Below are 18,789 nucleotides of genomic sequence, written 5' to 3'. Positions count from 1 at the left end.
TCTGTCCCTCCCCCGCTTGTTCTCTCTTTCTCTCTCTCTCTCTCTCTGAAAAATAAATAATCATTTAAAAAAAACCAAAACCCTGTCGCCCAGAGGGAACTGAAATTCCTGTTTCCCAGGAGGTAAGAGTTTTACGCAGGCCTCTGACCTTGGAAGGCTTAAGGAAGCACTGATAGATACACGTGGCTATAGACACACACATACACTCCAAAACACGCCTGCTACGAAACTTACAAACAGCAGCAAACTATTCTGACCGTGCCCCCACCTCCTCCTTGCTAAATGTGTCCCAGCCCGCTGCCCTAGAGGGATTTTGCTGCTAATCCATTCCTGCTCTGCTGGTCAGGCAAGGGCATGGTGGCTGGGATGGGGCATTCTAATTCAAGGACTTTGGCAGTGAGGCTGAAGGATTTAAATGAGCTCCAAGAGACAAACATCAGCCTTCATTACTCACTTGAGATTTACGAAGGCCCTGGAAGGTACTGAGGCCTGGAGTGAGGCAGTGCAGAGAGGGTCCAGGCTTGCATCCGGTAGGGCCACGGTCTGGGCCCCACTGTCCTTCCCAGCCTCATTTCCCCTGCGCCTTATACCCTTCTCACCCCATATCCTCAAACACTGGCTGTTCCCAAAACTCTACTTTCTTTCACATCTCCGGGGCTTTCCCTGTGATGTTTTCTTCAATGAATTTGTTTCCCTTCTGCCCTCTTCTGCTGTAAAACTCCAAGGCATAGCTCATGTGTTACCTCCTCTGTAAGCTTATCTTCCCCACCTAGAAAGAGTCCTTTCCTTCCTTCCCAGAGCCCCTAGAGCATCCTTTCACACCTTGGCGAGTACACTCACTCTGGCTGTTGACTCTCTCTCCTCCACGAAACTAGGGGCAGAGCTGGGGTCTTCCCTGCTCCCTGGACGCACCACCGTGCCTGTCCACACTGCTGGCACCCCACTGTGTGCCACAAGCCGGGCAGGTGCTGTCTGCAGATCTGCCAGTGCTTCCTTCCCTTAGGCAGGGCAGGAGCTGGTGGAACTTTCTGTGATCAGAAAGCGAGACAACCCCCCACCCCACAACCACAGAAACCAAAGGCCCTCAGCCTCACCGTGAGTGGTCAAGGCTGAGGGGCCCTCCGGGGAATGCGGGGTCCGCATGGTGCTGCATCTGCGGGAGCAGGCGGCGGAGGGGCTCTCAGCACAGATCCTGCAGGAGCGAGTCCCTGGAAGGCAGCCAAGTGCGGCCGGATGAGAGGGAGCTGGGTTAAGGGGAGATCTGCTCGGCCACCCCTCCGGATGAGGACACCCGGGACACAAAGCTCCACCTGTCAGGCCCTCCACGCGATTCCTCTGCCTGGTGCTCCCAGGCCTGGCCCCGTGCCTGCCGCCAGCAGCTGCCTGCCTCCCTCCCTCCATGGGCAGCCTTTGGTCCTCTCCCGGGGACAGCTGTACCACAGCAGCGGGTGGGAGGTGGCTCATCACGGGCCTCGCCGCCCTGGCTTCTAATTGCAATCTTCAAATCACTGGAGCCTCCTCAGGAGCCAGCAGCAGAGAGTAGCCCCACGGCACCTAGTGTCCCCAGCTTGAGTCACAAAGTGCCTCCAGGTGAACAGGGGCTCTCTTCAAGGCCCCTTCATTTTCTCTGAGGCCCTCTGGCTCAGCTCCACACTATGGCCATGCCCAGATCCCTGTCCTCCTCTTCAGAGCCTCCTGGACAGCCCACAGGCGACCCAGACAGCAAGACAATAAAGCAAACAAGCAGAGCGAATGCCTAAAGGGAAACGCAAAGCAGAAATTTACTTTTTTAGTTTTAATTTTATTTTTATTGCTTTTTGGAAAAATTTTCAGGGGTGCCTGGGTGGCTCAGTCGGTTGAGCGTCCGGCTTTGGCTCAGGTCATGATCTCGTGGTCTGTGAGTTCGAGCCCCGCGTCGGGCTCTGTGCTGACAGCTCGGAGCCTGGAGCCTGCTTCGGATTCTGTGTCTCCCTCTCTCTCTGCCCCTCTCCCACTCACGCTCTGTCTCTCTCTGTCTCAGAAATAAATACACATTAAAAAAGAAATTAAAAAAAAAAAAGAAAAATTTTCAATGTTTATTTATTTTTGAGAGAGAGAGAAAGAGAGAAACAATGCAAGCAGGGGAGGGGCACAGAGAGAGGGAGACACAGAATCCGAAGCAGGCTCCAGGCTCTGAGCTGTCAGTACAGAGCCCAACATGGGGCTTGAACTCACCAACTGCAAGATCATGACCTGAGCCGAAATTAGAAGCTTAACCGACTGAGCCACCCACGCGCCCCAATTTTATTTTGTATAAAGGCAGTATCAACTCACAGAAAATTATTTATACATGTATATATACATATATATATATATCAATAAACGTATACACATGCATGTATGAATGTGTAACATAAATAAAAGTTTTAGCTGTGCCCTGGCACTTGGGGGCAGTCAGTCTCCTTGGAGTATGTTCAATGTCCGTGTCTGTGTTTCCACGAGGAGCCCACGCCACAAACCACAAGAACAGAGTGAGAGCTGGCAACAGAATGAGCACTCAGGTATCCTAGGCCTGGTAGAGACACGTCAACTGAGCGGGTTGAGACACTTGCCCCAACAGCGCCATCAGGAAACCTGAAAATTACATCATCCTTTGCAACGCGTGTACAGAAGATGGTTTGGAGTCCTGATGGGTTTTAGGTTTTATTGGATTTTTTTTTTTTTTTTAGTTTATTTATCCTGAGACAGAGAAAAAGCATGAGTCGGGGAGGATCAGAGAGAGGAGACAGCAAGAATCCCAAGCAGGCTGTGCAATGACAGTGTGGAGCCCAACGTGGGCCTCGAACCCACAAACCGTGAGATCACGACCTGAGCGGAAGTCAGAAGCTCAGCTGACAGAGCCACCCAGGCGCCCCTAGGTTTTATTTGATCTTAAATGTGAAGTCCCTGGGGTGAGGGGCTCCTTGAACTTTGTGTCCTTGGTCCCTGGTGCAAAACAGGTGCTAGAGAGTGGCTGAGAATGAATTTCGTACATTTTGCATTTCCCAGGATACCCAGCCAAGACTCAGATGCCCCAGCTCTAATGAAGGCTGAAGTCTTTAATGAAATAATCCAATGGGGGAAAGGAGGGCACAGGAGGAGGCATAGCCTCCACCTTCTGATCATTCCTGCTGCCCAGGTGATGAGGTCCTGGGGAAACTATCTAAGCTGAGACAGGCTGGATAACTGTGCAGGAGTTAAGTGAATGGTATATTTTTGATTATTAATATTCCATCACCCAGAGGTAACATTTTTATTTCCTTTTATTTCCATTTTATATTAATATGCTTTTGTTTGACCTTTATTTTATTATTATTATTGTTTATTTATTTTTTAGAGAGAGAGCATGTGCACATGCAATCAGGGTAGGGGCCAAGAGAGAGAGGGAGACAGAGAATCCCAAGCAAAATCCCAGCAGAGTCCCAAGAATCTGTGCTGACAGTGCAGAGCCCAATGCGAGGCTCAAACCCACCAACTGTTAAGATCAGGACCTGAGCTGAAATCAAGAGTTGGACGCTTACCCGACTGAGCCACCCAGGCTCGCCTGAATCTTTATTTTCAACAAAAAAATAAAAATCTAAAAAAACAAAAACAAAAAACAGGTGGTTAGACCATAATCCTGATAAACTTTTAAATGTCATGTTCCCCTTGAAGTTTAAGAATTTCACTTGTTAAAAATATATAAATATAATTTTACATGACTGTATGACATTCCTCCCTGTGAATATATTCATTTATTCAACAACTACTTATTTTATGCCCATGTACTAGGCATTTTTCAAAGCACTGGGTGTATCAGAAATTACTCACCCACCTCCTACTGAACGCATAAGTTGTTTATAGTTTTTCACTATTAAATAACACTGTGATAAACATCTTTGTTTATAACAGTATTTTATATATTTCAAATTCTTTTCCTAGGACAGATTCTTAGAAGTTGAGTTACTAGGTCAAAGAGTAACAAATAAGATTCTTGACATGTTGCACCAAACTGCTTTCCAAAAGGTCACGCCGATTTGTACTTTCTTTATCAGAGGAGTGTCTATCTTGTACATCCTAATATTACTCAGTGTTGTCACTAGAAAAAAATGTGAGTATCTTATTTGGTTATTTTGTATTCCTTACTTGATAGTTTTTCTTGTGTTTATGAACTGTTTTCTTCCTTTGCGGGTCATTTATTCCTGTTCAGTTATCTGTTGAAGAGTCTTAGAGGTTCGTGTAAATTCTTTATATACAAAAATATTTACTCTATCCCTTTAAAAAACATATTTCCGGGGTGCCTGGGTGGCTCAGTAGGTTGAGTGTCCGACTTCAGCTCAGGTCATGATCTCACCATCCGTGAGTTCAGGCCCCATGTTGGGCTCTGTGCTGACAGCTTAGAGCCTGGAGCCTGCTTCGGATTCTGTGTCTGTCTCTCTCTCTCTCTCTCTCTCTCTCTCTCTCTCTCTCTCTCTGCCCCTTCCCCACTCACACTCTCTCTGTCTCTGTCTCATCTCTCAAAAATGAGTAAATATTAAAAAAAAAGAATAAAAAAATAAAATAAAAATAAAAAACATTTCCTTTTTGATAATAGCTATGATTTTTATCCTTTTACTAATTTAAATTTTTAATAAAGACCATCAAAACCATACATGAATATAGTTTCAAAAATCAAGTGATAACACCATCAAGAAAGTGAAAGCCAACCCATAGAATGGGAGAGAATGTTCACAAATCATGTGTCCGATCAGAGTCTAGAATCCTGAGTATATAAAGAACTCCTACAACTCAGCAACAAAAAGAAAAATAATCCAGTTAAAAAAATAGGTAAAGGACATGAATATACGTTTCTCTAGAGAAAATCTACAAATTGCTAATAAGCAGGTGAAAAGATACTGAACATTGTTACTCATTAGGGAAATGACAACCCAAACCACGATGAGATACTATTTCACATCCACTAGTCTGGGTATACTTGATAAGAAAGAAAGAGAGAGAAAAAGAGAGGGAGGGAGGGAGGGAGGGAGGGAGGGAGGAAGGAAGGAAGGAAGGAAGGAAGGAAGGAAGGAAGGAAGGAAGAAATAACAGGTGCTGGTAAGGTTGTGGAGGAATGAGAACTCTTGTACGTTGCTGGTGGGAACAGAAAATGGTGCAGCCACAGTGGAAAATAGTTTGGAAATTCCTCAAAAAGTTAAACAGAATTACCATATGACCCAAAAATTGTACTCCTAGGTATCTACCCAAATAACTGAAAATATGTATTCAAACAAATACCTGAACACAAATGTTCATAGCATCACTATTCACAACAGCCAAAAAGTAGAAATAACCCAAATGTCCTTTGGTCAGTGAGCGGGTAAACAAAGGTGGTGTTATCCACCCAGTGGAACATTATTCAGCCATAAAAAGGAACGAGGAAGCACTGATGATAACACGCTACGTCATAGACGTACGTACGTCGAAAACATGACGCTAAGCAAAAGAAGCCAACACAAAGGTTGCATATTGTAGGATCGTACAGAACTTCCAAAACAGATGAATTCCTAGAGACAGAAAGCAGAGTGGTGGTTGCCAGGAGCCGGGGGGTGGGGGCAAGGAGACAAGAATGTAACTACTTAATGGGTTTCCTTTGTGGGGGAGCATGAAAATATCTTGGAACTAGATACAGATAGTGGTTGCACAGCCCTGTGACTGTACTTAATGCCACGGAAATTTATACTTTAAAATAGTTAATGGTTAATTGCTTCTGAAGGGAAAATTAAAAAAAAAAAAAAATCAAGTGGTAAGGACAGCTTCTAATAAACAACCAGAAGTTCCTTATTCCCCCCTCCACCCTTCCAAAGGCAGCCTTGTTTTTCACCTCTTTCCGCCTCTAGTAGGTAGTAATACACTTGCTATTTCCAATTATTATATGTACATGACCTAATTTATTAATTTTAAATGTTTCCTAATGACTTCCTATTATGATAGATAAGACAAAATTCCCTTAGATATCCAACTATCTCAACTTCTTCATCTTCTCGATGGTCATACAAATATTTCCGTTAAGTAATCAGTGTTTCAAAATTATGACTGTATAAATGTCGTTCTGCACAGAGATAGGTGGGGAATGACTACATTTCCATTCTTGTCCAATTTTTTTTTTAACTTTCCTTAAGTTAAAAATTCCTTTGCTATTTTATTTGCATAACTTTCTACAGACACGTTCTGAACTTCTCCCAAATACTCTGCTGCAGGAGATAATTCTGTGGGGCGCAGTGTTTCGGGGAGGCAGCCCTTGGTACCCTCTGCTGCTCCCTTGCGCAGGAACCACTCTCCTGCACCTCGTGCTGTCTTCTACCTCTCGTCCTGCTGAAGTGCGCCTCCCAGAAAAAGGAATCACGGAGATGCCTTTTTCTTGCATCCTTGGTTCTCTGGAAAGATCTGTGTTCTGCTTTCATACTTGGGTATGAAATACTACGAGAAAAATCATTTTCCTCCAGGATGCCGCGGGCATACAACACCTAGCGTCCAGAGTCGCTCTTGGAAAGTTCGATATCCTCCAATTCCCATTCCTGTGCCTGGTGCCTGGTGCTCCTCTCTGGACAACTGCGGAATCCCCTCATTAACCCACCTTAGTGTGACTTTTATCATTTGTTGGGCTGGTTACTTGTGGTCTGCAGATACGCTCCTCGTACAACTTCTTCCAGGCTTCCTCACTTCTGTTGCCTCTATTTCTCTTTCTGGAACTCTATTTTCTTTTCTTTTCTTCTTCTTCTTCTTTTTTTTTTTTTTTTTAGTTTATTTACTTCTGAGAGAGAAAGTGCATGCATGTGGGGGCAGAGGGAGGGGTAGAGAGAGAGGAGAGAGGGAATCCCAAGCAGGCTCTGCACCACCAACTCAGAGCCCGACTCAGGGCTCGATCCCACAAATTGTGAGATCACGACCTGAGCCGAAATCAAGAGTTGGACGCTTAACCGACTGAGCCACCCAGTTGCCCCTCTGGAACTCTGTTTTTCAGTTGGAACCTTTTAGACTGATGCTCCATTGTGTCTTATCCACTGTGTGTACTTTTCAACTCCTAGTCCTTTTTTGCTACTTTGCACAAGATTTCCTTGACTTTATCCTCTCTACCTTCCTAATGAAATTCTGAGTTCACTGACCTCTTGAACTCTATGTGAATACTATCTGGAAGTTTCTGAAGTTTTCTTCTGAACCTGTATAGTCTTTGTTTCCTACAGATAACTTCTTCCTGATTGTTTATTTTAGTTCCTTTGTTCATGCAGCCTTGCCTTTCCTTACACGTCAGCTGATCCCTGGTTAGCTGTTTACTTTACATTAGCTTCCGTGTGGAAGTTCCAATGGTGGAGCTCGTCAGCCAGCACATTTCATTTTCGGGAGAGTGGGCAGGGAGTGAGCCCCACACTGGTGCCTCCCAGAGATCTGGTTGTGAAGGGCTTTGTTCTGAAGTCTTGGGTTCCTCCAGAAAACATCTTCCTTTTTTTAAAATTATTTTTTAATGTTTATTGATTTTTGAGAGAGAGACAGAGTGTGAGTGGGGGAGGGGCAGAGACTGGGAGACACAGAATCCGAAGCAGGCTCCAGGCTCTGAGCTGTCAGCACAGAGCCCGACGTGGGGCTCGAACTCATGAACCGTGAGATCATGACGGGAGCCACAGTCAGACACTCAACCGACTGAGCCACCCAGGTGCCCTCAGAAAACATCTTCTGATCACCAGCCGGGGAGGTGGATATTCGTGGCCCATCTGGATGGAGTGCAAGTTCCGGAACTAAACCCCTTGTTTTTAGCACCACGGAATCCCCACCCTCTGCCACAAAGGGTCTGTGAGTTAGGATCTCATCCAGGTCTGTTTCTCCAATCTGGTCCACAGCCACAGGATAAATTCCTGTCCACTGGAATGCAGCAGGGGGTGGGAGGACCAGTTCTTACAGACTGATACCCTCTCCACCTGATCTCAGTCCTGCCACCTCCACCATGACACCTCCAAACTCAAGCTGGTCTGGCCCAGCAGAGCATATCTGCTCTCCTGTTACTGTCTCCTTAATTCCTTCCAAAACGTTGGAAGGAATTCCAAATTCCCTCCAAAGTGTTGAAACGTGTTATTTGATAACGGTCCTGTTCCCATTCTTTGTCGCTGGAGGTCTTTATCATGTTTCCTTACTATAATTGTAACCAATCTTGGGAGATGGAGGTATGTAGCCAATCTGCTACTTTAGGTGAAATCCTTTGTTGGGCTCTGACAGATGAAGCCTGTTCAGGGTTGAATTATACTCCCTCTGAAACATGTGTTGCAGCCCTAACCCCCGGTATGTGACCTTACTTGCAGATATTAGTTGAGATGAGGCCCCAATGGAGTAGGTTGGGACCTTAATCCAATATGACTGGGGTCCTTATTTTTTTATTTATTTTAATGTTTTATTTATTTTTGAGAGAGAGGGAGAGAGCGCGAGTGGGGAAGGAGCAGAGACAGAGAGGAGGACAGAGGATCCGCAGCGGGCTGTGCGCTCACAGTAGGACTCTTGGTTTCGGCTCAGGTCATGCTCTCACGGTTGAGAGCCCCTCCTCAAGCTTCCTGTTAGCAGTTCAGTGCCTGCTTGGGATTTGGGATTCTCGCTCTCTCCCTCTCTCTCTCTGCCCCGACCCTGCTTGCTCTCTCTCTTTCTCTCTCTGTGTCTCAAAATAAATAAATAAACTTAAAAAAAAAAAACCCATTTATCAAAAGATCTTTCCATCCGTATTGACGTGTAAAGTCCCCTCTGTCATACAATTAATTCATGTGTACATAAAAGTATGTTTCTGAGTGATCTATTCTGTTGATCCTTTTTTTTTTTTTTAGTGTTTATTTATTCTGAGAGAGAAAGAGTGTAAGTGGGGAAGGGACCAAGAGAAAGGGAGAGAGAGAATCCCAAGCAGGTTCCATGCCCAGCACGGAGTCTGACTCAGGGCTCGATCTCACAACCGTGAGATCATGACTCGACCCGAAACCAGGAGTCGGACGCTCAACCTACTGAGCCACGCAGGCACCTTCCGTTTATTCTTAAGCCATTAATTACGTCAGTTTTAATCATTAAAACGCGTTTCGATATTTAGCAGGGCAAGTTTCTCCTTATCACCATCTTTGCTGATGTTTTAAAGCTACTCTCATTTATTCTTCCAGATAAGTTTGAGAAAAACCTAAGTCCCCAAATAAATCCTCTTACTGGGGTGTCAGTTGCAAACGGGAGAAACATGAATTACACGAGGCAGAGCTGACATTTCTACAAATCCATACTTCCCACCCAGAAACAAAGCGTGCCTCTCCATTAATTCGCCTGCTTTACATCTCTCAGTAAACTTTGTGATTTTCAGCAGGGCCCCTCTATCTAAAATACCCCCCACGCCACTCCTTATCCCGTTACCCTGCTTTCGTTGCTAGTGCTGTTATAATAAGAATGAGAAAAGCAGCTGAGAAAGCTCACCAAGATGCCAGGCAACTGTTCTAAACACTTTTATAAGCATTATCTCACTAAATTCTTGCAGCGATATGAACAGGGACCCATTATTTCCACTTGCACATGGAAAGCTGAGGCGCACAGAGATCACTAGGTCAAAATCACAGCAGGTTTCTGACCCAGGCAATTTTACTCTGGAGCCCGTGGTTTTATCTGAAATCAGTATTTTTACTATTCAGCTGTAAAAAGGAATGCGGATGACTTTTTTTTTTTTTTTTTTTTTGAGATAGAGAGCACGTGAGCAGGGGAGGGGCACAGGGAGAAGGAGAAGGAGAATCTCAAGCAGGCTCCCTGCGCAGCACAGAGCCTGCTTCATCCCATGATCCTGGGATCATGACCTGAGCCAAAATCAAGAGTCGGACCACCGAATGAGCCACCCAGGCGTCGGAGGATGCCTTTTCTATGCTGGTATAAGAAGACTGCCATGACAGTCCCTTAAGGGGAAAAGAAAGATTCTGAGCTATCACTTGTAGAAAAAGTGGGGAAGAGGGTCATATTTCAGGATATTCATGTTTCCTTGTACGTGAAAATAAAATAACGTGGAGAGACTCAACAAGAAATTAGTAAATGAGTGGTTCTCTCTTGGAGGTGAACGGGAACAAGGCAGCAGGGGACAAGGGTGGGAGGGAGCCTTTCACCTTTTTTTTTTCTTACTTAAAAAAATTCTTTTTGGGGGAACCTGGGTGGCTCAGTTGGTTGGGCGTCCAAATTCAGCTCAGGTCATGATCTCACAGTTCATGGGTTCAAGTCCCACATCAGACTCTGTGCTGACAGCCCAGAGCCTGGAGCCTGCTACGGAGTCTGTGTTTCCCTCTCTCTCTGACCCTTCCCTTGCCCATGTGTTCCTTCTCTCTCTCTCTCTCAAAAATAAATAAACATTAAAAAAAAAAGGAAACACTGTCTTCAATAAACACAATTAAAAAATCTTTTTAACTATTTTTTTTTTCATTTTACCTATTCAAAATTCACATGTTTTTAAATTTTGAATTTCACATAAAATGCAGGGCAGACACTCAAATAAAGGTGATTCGAGTGAATGCCTGGAGATTTCAGATTTTTATAAAGGCAGGGTATGATCTTGCTGCTTTGCTACTCACATAGGATCTGTGTTCTAAGATATTTTCCAGCTGGCTGCTGTTGTGGAGGAAAATGTACTATTGATTTTTATACATCTTGCTCCCAGCACTTCTATTCCTGATGCTGAACTTGACCGTTCATTCTCTTTTCCACGGATTCTCCTGGGTTTTCAGTGGCTTGTGCAGGGATCCCGGGCTGGCTCCGTGAACGTGTTTGGGCAGGTCGGGGATGGAAATTCAGAATGTTGGGGATCATGGGGCAGGAGTGCCCCCCATGTGGAAACATTAAGTTACAGTTTTTAAAAAACACTGTGTGAGCCAAACAAAACAAGGCCAGAAGAGAATCCAGCCTCCAGGACGCCAGTCTGCGTGCTGCATTCCCTGTCAATACGCTTTTCCCTTCTTTTCTCCTCAGCCCCACCTCTTTGTCCTCTGAAGCCCTCCTGCCCCTGGAAGCCTTCCTGGCTTGTCCAGTCTGCCCAGGACTTCTCTCCTCTTCTCCAGGGCCGTCAGCTTTAGAATCAGTGCCAGCCACGGTGTGGCCCTGAGTTCTTTCATAAGCGACTTGAGACTGGTCATCCTGACTTCCTGGGCTCTTTCCCACCCACTTTGGCATCTTCTGCTTCTGCGGTCAGCGGACTGCAGTGACCGTTCAGCCCACATTCTTCCTTCGGTCTAGGAGGAACTTGAACTCGGCAAGCAAGTCTGATTCATTCCAGACTCCTAGCACTGCAGGCACTTAGGAAACCTTCTGTGCTGAAGGATGTATGCTTTGGGGGCAGGTAGGCGTGTCAACTAACTTACTTCCTCGGAACCCCGACAGAACTTTTGGAGAACGAGCCAAACCGGACAATGGGATGCCTGCCCTCAAGGGACGTGGCAGACGCTTCCATGAGGGCCGGATCTGGTTTTTACACCTGACACAGAGGGAGCCCTCAAAAATAGGTTTGATGGTGGGCCTTCACGGAGCTTACCATCCAGTCACCCGAAAAACAGCCACAGCAGAGACCAGAGCCAACATGTGAAGAAAGCCAACAAGAAGATGCACGGGACACAGTGAGGAAAGTCTCCTAGGGCTCCACGGTCCTGGAAGGGGGCACCCACGCAGCCACTCGCTGAGAGGTGAATGCCTTTACTCCTAAATGAAAAGGATCGATGCTCCCTCTCCCGAGACGATGAGAACATCCACGTCACATTCTCACAACATCTCGACCACGCATGGCTGTCCTTCTTTTAGAGGTGAGGAAATGGAGACTGGGGGAAAGGATGTGACTTGCCCAAGATCACACGGGGAATATGCCTTGCGGCCAGAATCGAACACGGATCTTTGACTCTGCCTCGGGTGGGTTCTTTCCTGACATTCCCGGTAGGAATTCTGGAGAGAGGTGGCAGGGGTTTGAGTGATCTCATCTACCGAGGAGAAGCCTCAGGTTAATTTCTATCCCACTGCACTGGGGAGGAGGCCAAGAGTCAACAGTAAATAAGACAGATTTTTAAAAAAAATTTTTAATGTTTATTTATTTTTGAGAGAGACAGAGAACGAGAACAAGCTGGGAAGGGGCAGTGAGAGAGAATCCCAAGCAGTCTCTATGCTGTCAGGGCAGAGCCCGACACAGGGCTCAATCCCACGAACCGTGAGATCATGACCTGAGCCAAAATCAAGAGGCAGGCACCTAACCGACTGAGCCACCCAGGTGCCCCAAATAAGACAGATTCTTCTAGTGCTCATGGAGCTCACCCCAGCTTTAGGGGGGACGGGGTGGACAATGATGTAATCCCCTCGCCAAAATGACAAGATGATTCTACTCAGTGATAGGTGCCATGAAGAAAACACAAAGAAGTAATACAACAGAGAGTTGGGGTGTAACTTAGTGTTTTGGGGGGAGTATCAGAAGAAGCCCCTTTAAAGAGGCAGCAATTTGGGGGCACCTGGGTGGCTCACTCGGTTGAGCATCTGACTTCAGCTGAGGTCATGACCTCATGGTTCACGAGTCTGAACCCCGCATCGGGTTCTGTGCCGGCAGCTCAGAGCCTGGAACCTGCTTCGGATTCTGTGTCTCCCTCACTCTCTGCCCCTCCCCCACTTGCATTCTTTCTCTCTCAAAAATAAAGAAAAACATTAAAAAAATTAAAATGAAAGAAAAAAGAGGCCGCAGTTGGGCAGAGAACATACAAAGCAGACGCAGAGCTTCCAAGACAGGAGCAAGGCGGGCAAAAATACCACGAGGCTGAAGACCAGGGGGCACAAGGCCAGTGAGGATGTGAGGGACAGCACAGAGAGGATGTCATAGTTCACTTCATGAAGGCGGGTTTTATTTTAAGCAATCAGGAAGCCACTAGAAGGTTTTAAGCAGGCAGTGAAAGAATCAGACTTATGCGTTTTTTTTGGGGGGGGGGGAGGGTTTTCTTAAAGATCTCTCTGGCTGCTTTGCAGAAGATGAATAGTAGGGGACTAACACTTGGGGAAAGACAGCAGCTGTCATACATAAGATCTTTCTCATGTAATATGTAGAAATGCTGGGGAAAAAAAACCTTAAAAATATTAAAACAAGTTTTTAATGTTTATTTTTGAGACACAGAAAGAGACAGCATGAGTGGGGCAGGGGTAGAGAGAGAGGGAGACACAGAATCCGAAGCAAGCTCCAGGCTCCGAGCTGTTGGCACAGAGCCCAATATGGGGCTCGAACCCACAAACCGTGAGATCATGACCTGAGCCGAAGTCGGATGCTCAACCGACTGAGCCACCCAGGCGCCCCCTTAAAAATGTCATTAACATGTAGATGAACATGAACATGTAGACGCAGGTACCAGAAGGCTACTGCAGATGAGATCTGAACACACATGCTATGGAATAAACAAACCAGGTATATGTTATAAGAGACCAAAGTTGAGACCCCTGACTGTGTGTGCATCAGGGATCTGGAACTGAATTCCTGGACAAAGCTGTAAGGGATAGAGTCTTGGTGGGGAGCCTAGAGAGAAGCCAGAGTCTCTGACCTGGGTTGCAAGTTCCCTTTCCCTTACTACTCATGTAGTGTGGAAGCCCTGCCCCCAGAAAATCATGTAAAACTGGACTTGGAACCAATGAACCCTGTAGGGCCTAGAAGAGACAACCATACAACTTTCCCAAGGGACACTTCCATAATACAAGGCACATGCGGGACCCCACAGAATATAATCTGTACCAAAGATGATCTCACAGACAAAAATGACAAAAGATACAGGGAAAATCAAATGCTATACAAAAAGCAGATTCAACAGAGAATAAAGTATCTTGGAACTATAAATACTGGTTCCCCAAAAGGGACTTTAAAATGTTCAACAAGGGGCACCTGGCTGGCTCAGTCGGTGGAGTGTGTGACTCTTGATCTCAGAGTTGTGAGTTCAAGCCTCATGCTAGGTGTGGAGACTGCTTAAAAATAAAATCTTAAAAACAAATAAATAAAATAAAATGTTCAATACGATAAAGGAAGGAATAGAAACCACAGAACAAAAACAAGACATTACAGAAAAGGAGCAAGTGAGTTTTAAAAAGAACCAAATAGATATTCTAGAAGTCAAAGAGTAGATTAGACACAACCAAAGAGAGAATTCATGAATAGGAAGATGAATCTGAGGAAATCACTTAGAAAATGCAGAAAGAAAACTGGACAGGAAATTATGAAAGACATTAAATAAAATGGAATAAATAAAATGAGAAGTTCCACAATACACTTAACAGAAATTGCAAAAGAGAGAATAAAGAAATCAAAGGCAATAATCACACAAAGGCTGAGGATTTTCCAAAATTAGAGTAAAAGGTAAAACAAGTTCCCCAAATAAAGTAAAACACCCAGTGCCCATGGTACACCACAGTAAAAGAAAAGAAAAGAAAAACTATCAGAGAGGAAGGTAGATTATCCATAAGGGACTGACAATTAGATGAATTAATGCCTCAAGACAACAGAAGAGCTTAAAAGCAAGGAAGAAAAAGAGCCAACAGTGTGGTGAGAAGGAAGCAGTATCCTAATCCTGTTCCTTCTGCTCTTCTACCACCACCTTGTATCCCAGAAGTTCAGGTGGCAGGAGGGTGAGTGTCCAGGTTGCTGGCTTTTGGAAGGTTCTTACCATGGTACCATAGGCACCTAGCACTGCCGCCCTGTCCCACTGCGTCCATAGTTACTGCTTGCAGCCAAGATGACAAGAAGGAAAGTGTCAATTCTGCTCAGTGGGCACTAAAGAGAAACCCCCAAGAATACCAGCATATAGTAATCTAATCTGGCCTTGAAAAAAATGGAAGCTTGGGCCCCCAAAGACAATAGGAAAGGATAAATCTTCTGACCAAAAAAGTCTCAACAAAAGGGGCAAAATGAAACAAAAGCAAATGGGCAGAGGAGGATCATCAAAACAGAGACTAAAGAAGATTTAACAGCAGAACCAGAATCTAAAAATGAAGGTATTTCAGGCCCAAATGCTGTGGGAGACAAAGCAGTCTTAGACCAATCTCAGTGGTGGTTCTTACATACTCTCTCTCCTACAGTTCTAAGAGGCAGCTTTATCAAATTTTGGGAATGCAAGTTTTCTGTAATAAACTGAAACATATTTTTATTTTATTTATTGTTATTTGGGGGGGGGAGATAAAAAGCATGAGTGGGGGCCTAGGGGCAGAGAGAGGGAGAGGGAGAGAGAGAATCTTAAGCAGGCTCCAAGCCCAGTGTGGAGACTGACATGGGGCTCTATCTCACGACCCTGAGATCATGACCTGAGCCAAAATCAAGAGTCAGAGGCTTAACGAACCGAGCCACCCAGGTGCCCCCAGAAACATATTTTTAAAGAAGCATGGACTCCCATAACATCCCATGTTTTAATACATCTTTAAATAAGTACAATGACTTTTTATTTATTTGTTTACTTTTAACTTTTTAAAAGGTATTTATTGTTAGAGAAAGACACAGAGCGTGAGTGGGCATGTTTTAATACACCTTTAAATAAGTACAACGACTTTTTATTTATTTTATTTTTTTTAATGTTTACTGTTGAGAGAGACACACACACAGAACATGAGTGAGGGAGGGCAGAGAGAAGAGGGAGACACAGAATCTGAAGCAGGCTCCAGGTTCTGAGCTGTAGCACAGAGCCCGACACAGGGCTAGAATTCACGAACCATGAGATTATGACTTGAGCTGAAGTCTGACACTTAACCAACTGAGCCACCCAGCACCCCTTATTTATTTACTTTTTAATGTTTATTTATTTTTGAGAGAGAGAGAGAGAGAGAGAGCGCGCGCGCACAAGTGGGGGAGGGGCAGAGAGAGAGAGAGACAGAGAGAGAAACACAGAATCTGAAGCAGGCTCCAGGTCCTGAGATGTCAGCGCAGAGACCAATGCAGGGCTCGAACCCACAAACTGTGAGATCGTGGCCTGAGCCAAAGTTGGACACTTAACCGACTGAGCTACCCAGATGCCCCAGTCCAATGACTTTTTAAGAGATAAAATGTGCTAGTTAATTTTAGAAAAAGCAGAAAATAGTGGAATGTTGGACTAAGAAAGGCTTTGTTTGATGTAAACTTAACATTCCATCCACTTTGAAGGGCATTATAAAAAAAATCCTCTAAAATACACATAACCCAAGTGACAGAGTCATTTTAAATGACCCACCTTCCATATTTGTGTTTTTCTCCTACTATTGTTGTCTCTGTGTCTTCTGTGTGTTCTTTTGTCTCCTTACCAGAATTGTACACTATCTGGGCTAGGGAAGGAAGGTCCAGAATTTCCCCAAACCTGTTAATGGGCCGTGGATATAATGTGTAAGATATCACATTCCGTGTTATCAGGACAGTCCCAATAAAAGGCTTGAGAGTTACAAATATTTGAAGATTCCGAGCTCTGGTGACCTCTACTTGTGGATAAAATGTCCCCAAAGTTTAAGCTGGAACACTGATTAAGTAACTCTTTAGCAAAGTATTGCAATTACATTGCGTAGACTTTTTAATACCAGCATTAACTCATGATGTCTGAGTACCAATCAACAAACAAGTACCAATAAAATCTTGGTTATGACAGGGTTGGTGGGGTGGGGTGAAAGACAGTGATATATGTAGACATCTTCAGACAGAGACTGAGACAGTTCCCTGCAGTTTCTAACAGAAAACAGCTATGAAGTTTCTCTCCCAAAGACATCATAAATTCAGCCCCAAAGAAAGTTCTGAAGAAGTCCTAAAATAGTCTTATTTATATTCTAGAAGGAATATTTGAGAAATAAAAACATCATCCCCAAGGCTTTATACTCTCTTGATATTACCCTGACCATGCAATGAGCTCAAGGTGAAAGCCAGAGGAGAGTCAGTGGGAAGCCATCAGCCCCCATGAAAGCCACCCCCCTCCCCCACATCATGGTGGCCAGCATGAGTGGAATTTCAGGCCTCTCTCTGAGGCATGAACTGTTTCCTGGCTTCTGCACCCACTGCTCACTTTTCAGTAAAGATCCCTGGACGCCATCCACTCATGCCTTTGTCACCTGCTGCCAGCACTTGGGAGAGGATAATGTGGGGTGGGTCCCACTCCACCCCCGTCTGGTCCCGGAGCTGGGGGAGGGCAGCTCTCCTGGGCTTGGCGGGGAGGGCACGCTCGTCGGAGGTCACTCTCCAGGGCAGGAGTCATTTTAAAATAGAGATAAGGAGGAATTATCAAAAAATGCCTGGCACCAGAAACCTAAACTCCGAGGCCCAAGCCGGCGATCCCATAACTAAGACATTGACACCATACCGTCAGTCTGTTCCTTGCAGACCCACAGAAATGCTGGTGTAACTTCATGCTTCTTTCCAGAAAAAAAAAAAAAAAAAAAAAATTTTTTTCTTCCCCTACGTCTCTGTTCAGACATAACATCATCAACGCAGCTCTTTAAATATCTGCGCTGGGAGGCTATATTTAGTGACTATTTGGCCCTTAAAATGAGACTGATTTCCTGTGGCAAAAAGTTCTCAGCAGCAAGGAGAGAGGCCTGGAGAATTCTGAACTACTAACACACAGCTTCAAGGCTTGAGAGGTTCGGTGTAAGAAAAGGAGGTAATTGCTTTTTCTGGATAGGTGACTGGCACCCAAGATAGGGGGAGAAAAATCATAATAAAACAGTGTGCTTGGTCTGAACACTTCGAAAGGCATCCTCGAGAATGGCCTGCCACGGGGCAACTATGTGAGCCAGTGATCATATACAGTACACAGCCCTCCTTCAGAGAGGCAGGAGGGGCATCGCTACTCCTTCATTCATTTGTTTGTTCACTCACTCATTCATTCACTCACTCGTTCACTCCTTTACTCACTCCTTCACTCATTCACTCATCCATTTATTCACTCACTCATTCACTTATTCATTCATTCCCTCATTCCCTCATTCGTTCACTCACTCATTCATTCATTCTCTCCCTCATTCATCACTCATTCACTCATTCATGTACTCATTCGCCCCTTCACTCCTTTACTCACTCCTTCACTCACTCATCCGTTTATTCACTCACTCATTCACTTATTCATTCTTTCCCTCATTCACTCATTCATTCATTCTCTCCCTCATTCACTCATTCATGTACTCATTCGCCCCTTCACTCTTTTACTCATTCCTTCACTTACTCACTCATTCATTCATTCACTCATTCATCACTCATTCATTCACTCCCTCATTCACTCATTCATTCGCTCACTTGTTCATTCACCCACTCAGTACATTTGCACATCTTCCTACTTGAAAGCCCAGGGGCCTACAGGAGCGCTAGGTTACGTGGCAAACAGGATGCACAAGCCATGGACCCTAGGAGGCCATCCCTAGAAAGGGCTCTCGGGGGAGCACAAAGTGAGCGCTGTGGGGAACCCAGAGGGTGGGGGGGCACTTCTGCTGGTGCCATCTGGGAAAGGAAACAACCCTCAGCACTGGCTACTGCTCTGGACCCTCTCCTTGAACCCACTCATTGAACCCAGATGCCAGTACGTTATCTCCGACCACAGATGAGTAAGTTCCCCAAAGTCCAAAGAGATAACAAGTAACAGAGCTGGAGCTGAAACTGAGATTGTCTGACTGCAAAGGGCTTGACCACTCTTTGCAGCGACAGGTGGAGGCTGACAGAGCGCGTCCCCCAGACCGCACACGCAGGTCCCACTCCGATTCTGCCTTCTGCCGGAAGACCTGGGACGGTCAGGGAAGCTCCTCGCGGCTCAGGCAGAGGACCTCTCCCTCCCCCGATGCAGCCTAGAT

General features: G+C 45.3%; 1 protein-coding gene across 1 annotated transcript in view; it reads right to left on the bottom strand.

Moving 5' to 3' along the window:
* Positions 1-18,789, bottom strand: part of HIP1 (huntingtin interacting protein 1) — a 148,159-nt gene that overhangs the window by 110,978 nt on the left and 18,392 nt on the right. The gene's annotated exons all lie outside the window — the stretch shown is intronic.

This window comes from Panthera tigris, chromosome E3 (genome assembly GCF_018350195.1).
Source record: "Panthera tigris isolate Pti1 chromosome E3, P.tigris_Pti1_mat1.1, whole genome shotgun sequence".
Classification (NCBI taxonomy): domain Eukaryota; kingdom Metazoa; phylum Chordata; class Mammalia; order Carnivora; family Felidae; genus Panthera; species Panthera tigris.
This window is presented reverse-complemented; position numbering and strand designations above follow the sequence as displayed.